The sequence below is a fragment of the Marmota marmota genome, unplaced genomic scaffold (assembly GCF_001458135.2).
Source record: "Marmota marmota marmota unplaced genomic scaffold, marMar, whole genome shotgun sequence".
Lineage (NCBI taxonomy): Eukaryota > Metazoa > Chordata > Mammalia > Rodentia > Sciuridae > Marmota > Marmota marmota.
Window position 1 is genome coordinate 31539016 of NW_025999968.1, and position 9621 is coordinate 31548636.

General features: G+C 33.3%; 1 long non-coding RNA gene across 1 annotated transcript; it reads left to right on the plus strand.

Annotated features, from left to right (window-relative positions):
* The first annotated feature begins 344 nt into the window (after positions 1 to 344).
* Positions 345 to 9169, plus strand: LOC125616918. Its single transcript, XR_007347701.1, has 4 exons — positions 345 to 780; positions 1136 to 1256; positions 1595 to 1928; positions 7447 to 9169. It is a non-coding gene; the product is annotated as an uncharacterized LOC125616918 (long non-coding RNA).
* The last annotated feature ends 452 nt before the right edge of the window (positions 9170 to 9621 follow it).

Consider the following 9621-nt stretch of genomic DNA (forward strand, 5'->3'; position numbering starts at 1 on the left):
TCGCTTTTTTTTTTTTTTTTTTTTGCTTTGTCTTAATACCCTGCCTGATGCTTTGTTAAGAGCTTGATCTACATCTACTCTCCTTGGCTAAATTTCTCAAGTGTTTTTTGCTCATTAATTACTAAGACTATGAAAGTCTTAGCTAAAATTATAGTGAAAGTCTTTCTATTTCAATTATATTTTCCGTATATTTCTAAAGATACATAGATCCTTAGTTTAGATGAAAACTTGTAAAGTTATTTCTAAAATATCTCCAAATTTTAATTTCCCTAGATATCTTTCCTCAGCCAATGATAACATTCTTGCTGACAAACTCATATCATCTATTTCTGTCCCAAAGGTGATGAGGAGATCTGACAGATAGAGACACATCAGCAGCCATGCCAACTGGCTGCCAACTTGGACATATGTACAGAGCAGAGAGCATACTAAAGTTCCTAACGCAGAGAGCCAAGAGCCCACTGACATTCACCAATGACTGAAGAACATGTCAATATCACTACAGCATAGTCCAGTTTGGAGTGAGCCATGCTAAAGGTTCTGGAAGGCAGAAGATGACCACCTGGGTAGGGCACCCCTCTGCTGTGTGTATGTGCCTCATTTGGCATCCACTTTGCATGTCTGCTGCTGGGCTTCCATCTGTCGAATCTCAACATAATGTCAGAGATAAAAACTGGAGACTCCATGGCTTCAAATTGCATTTTTCTGCTGGCTGCCTGATGACTGTCTGGGGACTAAAAATTTAGAAAGCATTCCTTTGCTGACTGACCCTCTTATATGGTATGTACATTTTAATCTTAACTCTGCAGAATGTCTACTTAATCTAATCAATATGTAGCTTCAGAATAAGCTTTGCAAATTTAAAGATTCAAAAGTAGGAGGACATAGTCCATCATTTTATCGGAATTAGATCATTTGTAAGTTTGAGTTAAATTTTAAAATATTTTTTCTTTGAATGTGTACTTAGAAAAATATAGTATTAACTAAAATGGAACTCTAGTCAATTTTATTTTTCTTCTTTTGATTCCTATAATTTAAAAATATTCTTATTTTTCTTTTCCATATAGTTGTGGATATTTTACCTTTATTTCAAGTGTAGACCAGAGGTATTTAAATGCATATTTTTTATGTACAGGGAAAGGCAGTAAGTTCAATCACAGCCTAAGAAAAATTGATAAGCCAAAGAACCTTTTTTACAAATGGCAGTGGACATCCCAGGATCATGGGTAGGTTTAAGAGTGACTCATCTTCTCTAGGTAAATATAACTTTATACTCTATCTTGAGAGCTTGATTATAACAGGGTTGCAAACTCTATAATGCTATTATGATTTTTAATTGAACTGTTGATTTGCTATCTGTGTGTGTGTGAATGTTGATAATGCTTTTTTTTTACTTAAAAATCTAAATAAAACAAAACAAAAACTGTATTTTAAGTATTATGGTCAACTTACTCTAGAATAACCCCCAGTGAGCTAAATTCCAGTGTAAATACTTCCGCTAAAGGGTGGGTGGAGCCTGTGAATTTATTTAACTGACAGGTTATGGGATATTACTAACATGATTACTGTATATTATATAAGACTATCTTTGTAGTCTAGAGTGACAGTCATTCTCCTGATGATCTCATAAAACCAAAGAGCCATGGTGTAAACTTGCCGGCAAGAAGGCACCAAGCATGGAGCAGCAGACTACCTTTAGGGGCTGAGAACAGCCCCCAGCCAGCAGTCAGCAAAGCATGGGGAAACCTAGGCCATATAATCACAAGGAAAGAATCTGTCAACAACCTGAAAGAGCTTGGAAGTCCATTCTACCTCAATCAAGCTTTCCAAGAAGAAAGTATTCAGGCTAATACCTTGATTGCAGCCTTGGGAGGAAACTGAGCAGACGACCAGATGATCTGTGCCTGGACTCTAGACCCACAGAAATTGTGAGATTATAAACCTGTGCTATTTTAAGCTGCTAAATTTATTTCACAGTACTAGAAGCCTAATATAAGCTAATACAATTCCTCGGAATTTGTATTTCAATTAGCAAATAGATTGCTAGGATTATTATAAAAGAATATCACAAACTGGTGGTTTAAACAACAGAATTTTATTGACTCGCAGTTCTAGAAGCTAGAAATTCAATCTGAGGTTATTCATGGCTGATTTTTTTTCTGAGGTCTATTAGGGAGAACCTAACCTAGGGTTCTTTCTTGGCTTTTGTGTTTTGTTGGCAAGTTTTGGCATTCTTTGGTCTGTAGATATATCATCCTGATCTCTACCTCAGCTTCACATAGTGTTCTCCCTGTGTGTAAAGTTGTGTCCAAATTTCCCCTTCTTGTAAGTACACCAGTCATATTGTATTAGGGGCCCATTTTACTCCAATATGACATCAACATAACTAGTTACATGTGTACCTACCAAATTTCAAAGTTCACATTCTGAATTAAAACTTGACATACAAATTTAGGAAATTCAAAATCGGACCTGTAGTAGGTATTTAATTCTTGCGGTAAAAGCAACATCTGACAAAGGAAGGAAACACCAGTTTTAAATAAGGTGCTATTTTTTTCTAAATAATAATCCTTCCTTTTACCCCTTGCTTTTTCTGTCATGGCTAGAAGACAGTGGAGATCCAAAGCACTCAAATGTCCATGAATCTTTTCAATGTATTTCTTTAAACACTTAGTTTTTACAGGGACAGGAATTATGAATATACATTATGACATTTAAAAGTTATGGTATCAGCTTCACTTATTAAAATGCAAAAGTATGGTCAAGCTCAATGGCACATGACTTTAATTTCAGTAGCTTGGGAGACTGAGGCAAGAGGATCACTAGTTCAAAGCCAGCCTCAGCAAGGGTGAGGCACTAAGCAACTCAGACCCTGTCTCTAAATAAAATACAAAATAGAGGTGGGGATATGGCTCAGTGGTTGGGTGCTCCTGAGTTCAATCCCTGGTTAAAAAAAAAAAAAGGCAAAAGTATTCATTTTGTTTCATGAAAGTTGACGCACTCAAGTACTTTGACTTTGGAGAGTATTAAAAATTTGTAAACTACCAATAATTCCTTAGTAGCAGCTTACTTTACACCATACATTTGGAACAGGAAATATGAGAATACCTTTGATATCTTAAATTTAAAGACAGCATCCATTTCCAAATATGAAACTTAAATAGTGAAGAGAATCTTATGGCTATAGAAACTACTATTAGCAATGAAGCACCTCATACCTGTCAAGTCATGTGTTCCGGTAAACAGTTTATGCTGTGTCATTTTTTTTATAGAAGTCTTGTAAAATAGATGTTAATATCTCCATTTTATAAATTAGGATAAATGACAAGTCCAAAATCACACAGAGAAGGTTAGACCTAAATTTTAGTCATATTCACCCTCATTTCAAAATACTACTTTGTGTTGCTTTCTCTCGATAATTTAACATTTATATATTTCACAAAATCTGAGTATTTTTCAGTGCTTAACATATTTCCAGAGCTACTCTGCTGATTTTCTGTTTTTCAGTTTCACATTTTTTAGCTCCTTTTCCCTTATTGTTTTTCCTTACTTCTTGATCTCAAATATGAATGATTTTGGTTATGTTTGAGGCCTTCATTTTAAAACAGGCTATGAGTTATCCAAGTTATAAGGGATTCAACTCATGTTCCCAAGCCCTAAAAATATCCCCACACATTACTAGAAGTTAGTTACTTGAGAAGGTTTCCACGATTTAGTATCTATCGCCCAGTAATCAAATGATCAGATCTGTTTCCTTCATCATCACAGCATGACCTGAGAAGCAGCAATCTTTCTCTCTCTCTTTCCAAGCTTGGGCTGTGATTAATTTGATTGGTTTCAAAACCTGTTGTGTATTTCCTCTGTGCCCTGCCTGAATATTGGCACAATATGATTGTGGTAGGTTGCTTTATCCCATTTTACATTACATACTTGAATTTCAGGCCACTTAATCCCAACATGTAAATTTCTGTAATATTAAATGCCACTGAACATTTTAAGCCAAAAGCCCTAGCCTTTTTGGTTTTTGTTTTTTCGTTAAGACTATGTTACTGCTCTAAAATTAACATGCAGCATGCTAACACAAAGATATTGCAAATAACAACATAAATGACAGGAAATTCAGATGATTCTTAGGAATAAAATTCATGCATTTGGTTCTACCATATGTCATGTCCTGTTTATTGCAATATCAATGCTGATCTCCAATCAGTATAGCTGAAAATGGGGTGATTTTCTATGATTACATTTCTGAATTAAATTGCTACATTAATTAAACTGAAACCTGTTTGTTCAAAAAAACATACATTTAGGACCTATTATAAGGCAGTTATTCTTGGAAGAGCAAATGAGTCAATAAATATGATAGTCATAAACCTTACTGTTAAAGAACATATCATTTAACCAGAAAGAAAATGACTAACTTCCCTCTAATTGCTGTGCTCCAACTTTGTCAGTATGTTTTAATTGTTTGTTTGGTTCTTGAATTACTAATTATTTTATGGGGTTTATTTTGCCAATGTCTAAAGATTATTGATATTTTTTTCATTATTTTTAGTCAATGAAAATAGCGAATCTAGGTCAGGTTTGCACTAGACTTCACAAATAAATGCTGTTTTCAACAGCTTTAAAATTTAGCTGCTGAACATAAACCGTTAAGAAAAAGATACTCTTTATGGAATGCTTAAAATTTTAACCTCAGTAAGGAGTAGAAAGGCTCATAAATCAGTATTTTTCTCTCTCAAACAAAAGAAAATAATTATATCATTCCTATTTCTTTAGCCACTTGTGATTTCAATTCAATAGTCTTCTGAGAGCGAATTTCTAGATACACTCTTGGTTTGACACATTCAAAGTCCTTGTGATGGCAGCTACAGACTTGGAGGACCAGCAGTCCTGTCACCTTTTCCCTCTGCCTGCTCTCCCACTGCAAATTTTCTCCACTGCACTTCAGATCTGTGTGTGTATGTATGCATAAAATAATTAAAAGCTTACAAAGTATGCCGTAGACAAATGACACTGCTCTGTTTTTCTAATAAGTGCTATTTTTAATGCATTTTATTCTATTTCTTGATTTCAATCCTATTTCATAATTATCTTTTTATACTTTATCATTATTTTCTATTATTTTTCTCTGTAATTTTTAACATTTACATGTGATTGGCAACATAGAGCAATCATGGTTGAGAATTTATGATTTCCAAACATAAGCAATACCTAACCACTTAGTTTTAAAAATATATAATATACCTTTCAAATAGATAGATTTACATATAATGAGATAAACTCACTTTGATTGTCATTACTTTAGATGTCTTATACTGACTTTGTGTATTTGTCGCAAAGTAAGATGTTACTATTTCTAATGTTTATTTTTGTGAACTTGTGTGTGTAGCTGTAAAATTATCATTTGTATATACTGCAACCAGCTGTAGTAGACAAAGAAAATACAATAACATTAACTTCAAATGCTCAAATTTTACAAAATGAGTGAATGACAATTGATGATGGAACAGTGAACATGATTAACTTACCAAGAAACGAAAATACAAAGAATAATGGTGTTATCCTTCTGTGTCACTCAAAACCACACACTATATTGACTGAGATCATTCCATTATTAGCCACGTAAGTATTACTATATTTTTCCTACAGAATACACACAATGTGGTGTAATCAGCCTTTCTACTTTCAGAAACAATAGTCAGAGAATCCCCATTTTATGTATTCTACTGAAAAAGAGCTATTTTTATTTGTATCTTGAAATTTGAAATGTTTCCTTTCTTCTTCAGATGTTTTTAAACTGCAAAGTAAGTAATAATAAAGATAAATAAAAAATACAGTAGTAAACATTAAAATAATTTACTTTTCACACTAAAAATTGACCAATAAATTATCCTTTTTTTTTTTGAAGTGTCATTTAAACTAAGTAATTAAGTTTCTGCTGTCACAAATGGACTTAGCAGTTTGGAACTATTAATAACATCAACAGCAAGGTTGTTATATTTTACCAGGAATATTGGAGTGTTTCACATATTTTTTTTTAATTAGAAAAATAAGGAACTTAAAGTTTAAGGCTGCTTTTTAAGAACTAATACCAGAGTACTTATAAGAATCATAACCACAAGTACCCTATCTTAAATTATTATTTTTAAATTTTTTTAGAGAAGATAGATCTTTTTAAGAAAGTCTGAAGTTCTGAAGCCCACCAAAAAGTAATGTGTGACCTCCCCCTACTGGTTTAGAAAAATAATAAAAATAAGAAAACCCCTTATGAGTATTCTTATATACTAAAATCTTATTAATTTTAAAAAATTAAGAGACACAGCTTTGGGAAATTATAAAACATCTACCAATAGCAGCAATATCCATTCATATATTAAATGCATAGACCTATTGAGTTTCATAGACAATTAGATGCCTCATTCACATCCCAGTAGATCCCAAAATGCATTAACCCAAGGTCACATACAACATGCATGCGCACGCACGCACGCGCACACACACACACACACACACACCACACAGAAAAACATGCAAGAATCCCCTCTTGCCTAATGCTAGTTTGAATCTTTGCTTTCCTCTCACTGGTGTTCTGCAATCATCTCTAGTCCATGCCAACGTCGGCTGGTTTCCAGATCCCATCCTCTGCCTACTGCCTGTTGGATCTTGTTTCTGAGCATGTACCTGGAGCTTCATGTGCATCCTGGCAGTCATTGCTACTGAGAAACTAGTTCAGTATTAAATTATATATTTTAAATCACTTAATTATTGTTGCATCTTATTAAAATTAAAAATAACCCAATCTGATGAACCAAAAATAATAGATGCATGTTTTATATAACTTTGAATAAAATTTGCATGTTAATCAACTAATTGCTAAATGCCAAGAAATAACTTTTCTATTGCCTCCTCTCCCCCTACTTTGCAGTGAGTGCCAAATAAAGATGACCCAAATTAGAAACATAAAACTTTGAGTTACACATAAGAATCAGAAACCCTGAATACAATACAGTTATTCGGGTTTCATTCTTTCAGAAATTGCTGCAAGTGAATTTGCCCTTTCTAGAACTGAAGTAAAGTCCATGTAGCAAACTAGTACATACATTTTGTAACTGAGTCAAAGGGTCTGAAATAAATCAAGAATTTTTTTTTTTACATTCTGTGCCTTGTTCTGTTAATAATGTGGCTAAATAATTAGCTAGTTTAGCAGTTTAGTAACTGATCTGCCCATGATTAAGATTACATTTTATATTAATTAACCCATCCCTAAAGTAAAAACATAAGATAGTTACTGTTGCAGATGGGCCTATGTCTTCCAAAAGACATGTTAATGCCCCAATTTCTGCTTCCTATAAATGTGACTTTTTTTGAAGCAGGGTCTTTGCAGATGTAATTAGATTAATGTTGTAGCCTGGGTTCTAATTCAGTACTACCGTTTCCTATCAGAAGAGAAGAAACACAGACACATGCACAGGAGGTTGTTGGAGTGACTGACGTATGTACCACCCAAGGACACCAAGAATTGCCAGTAACTTCGAGGATACTAGAAGAGAAGTTTGCAACAAATTCTTTCTCAGAGTCTCCAATAGGAACCAATCCTGACAACGACTTGCTTTCAGATGTCTCGTCTCCAGAACTGGATAAAATAAATGTCTTTTGTTTTAAGCCACCCAGTTTGTGGTGTTTAGGTATGACACCCTAGGAAACTAAAAGTTGTTTAATACAATATTTATTGGAAACCTACCATAAGCAAAGGACTAGGCCTTCAAGCCTGTAGAACATAGTCAGATATTTGTTGGCCTCTCACTCTGGGACACTTCCCCTAATGGATGACACATAAATGAACCAACCATTATAATTAGGCATGAAACTGTTTTCAGTAGGTATCATACAAGCATAGAAGAGCCTTACCTGAGTCTTTTAGGGGTAGGAGCAATATTCCAGAGAATATGATACATTAGCTAAGGTCTAAAAACAAATAAAAGTGAGCCAAGAAATCTTAGGAGCTAGGTAGGCCTGGAGGCATACAGAAATGGTGAAATCATTCTAAGTTGAGCCAATGGCCTATTAAAAGGCTCAACAGAGAAACAATGGGCCATATGAACAATTTGTTAAATTTCCCAAACTCCAAATTTACTTACTGGGAGCTAAGAAAAACTTCCTTTACTTTACATGATTTGAGTTAATAAGACAGTCTACCAATAACAAGATGTGATGTCTCCTATAGAATTCTTCAGCAAAACATCTTCATCAAATGAGTGATCCTTTCTACTTAAAAGCATTTTCTTAAAATTGAAACTCTTAGGTCCACAGTTACTTAAACAAATATTCCACCACCACCACCATTTCTTTGTTATGCCCAAAGTCTTTTTGAAAGTGCTTCTAAATTATTTCCACCTTTAAAATTTCCCAAAACATTCAAGGCACTTGGTCCTGATTATAAACAAATTGTCTAAAAATACTCAGACTTGTATAATCAGTAAAAAAGCATTTTTCCTTTATAGTTTAAAGTGCAAGAGAGCATCTGAAATCAGTGTAGCTAATGGAACAGTTCAGATAAAAAACTACTCTGAATCTGAGGTTACAAAAGCAGAGTATTCGAGGTATAGTTACCATGGTAGTCTCATTTTTTGTTTATTAGTAGAGAAAATAGTCTTACAAGTCTTCAATAATTTGTTGACAATTTAGGATTAACCAGAGTAAAATTAAACTATAAAGCTCTCTTTTTAACAAATATAAGAGAAAATTAGTGGCCGTTTTCAAAAGAAAGGCCTATATATACTTACATAAAGATTCAATTGTCTCATTTAAAGTACTGACTTAGCATTCATGATATTATATAAGTTTAATAGCTCTGTATTATTGAAAATTGCTTGAATGCATATGTTGAGATTCTTCCTTTTTTTAATCATCTAAAGGCATACCTGCCTATGTTGGCTTTCCAATAAAAACAATTAATGTGATTAATACAAGAATTCCAAACAAATATTGCTATACTACAATATAACTTTCCATATACCAACTGTTACTTTTTCAGCATAAATGATATGATCACATTATATATACACAAAAATTTTGCATACCAACAGAACATCTGTTAATGTCATATTTAAGTTTAAACCAATAAAGAGGTAAATCATTTTATCTTGAATACATAAGAAATGTTAAAACAAAGACTAAAATTTTAGGTCAATGGATAAATTGTTCTCAGCGTTTTCTTTCAAGTATTGTAACTTCTTTTTGAGGACCCTCTTTATGTGTATGTGTAAAAATATGTTTGAAATATTCCCTGAACTCATGTTTTGCAGCTAATGTTCTTGAATCAATCGTTCCATCTTGCCTAATAGTTTCTCTTTCTAGCTATCTATCTCTAAGTAAGTTTTAATTCTCATTGTCATTCAAAAGTTTTCAAGTATTTTCAGAATTTTATTTAATCAACTTGTAGTATCTTTGGAAGCAAAGGAACACCTGTGCTTAATTCTCTTTCATTCACTTATGACAACTTCAGCAATAATGCTACATCCAATAGCTTTCATTCCAAAAGACTTTTAGGCCATTTACTGGCACTACTATTTTATAATTCATATTATATTTGTATGTACACACATACATATAGAAAGC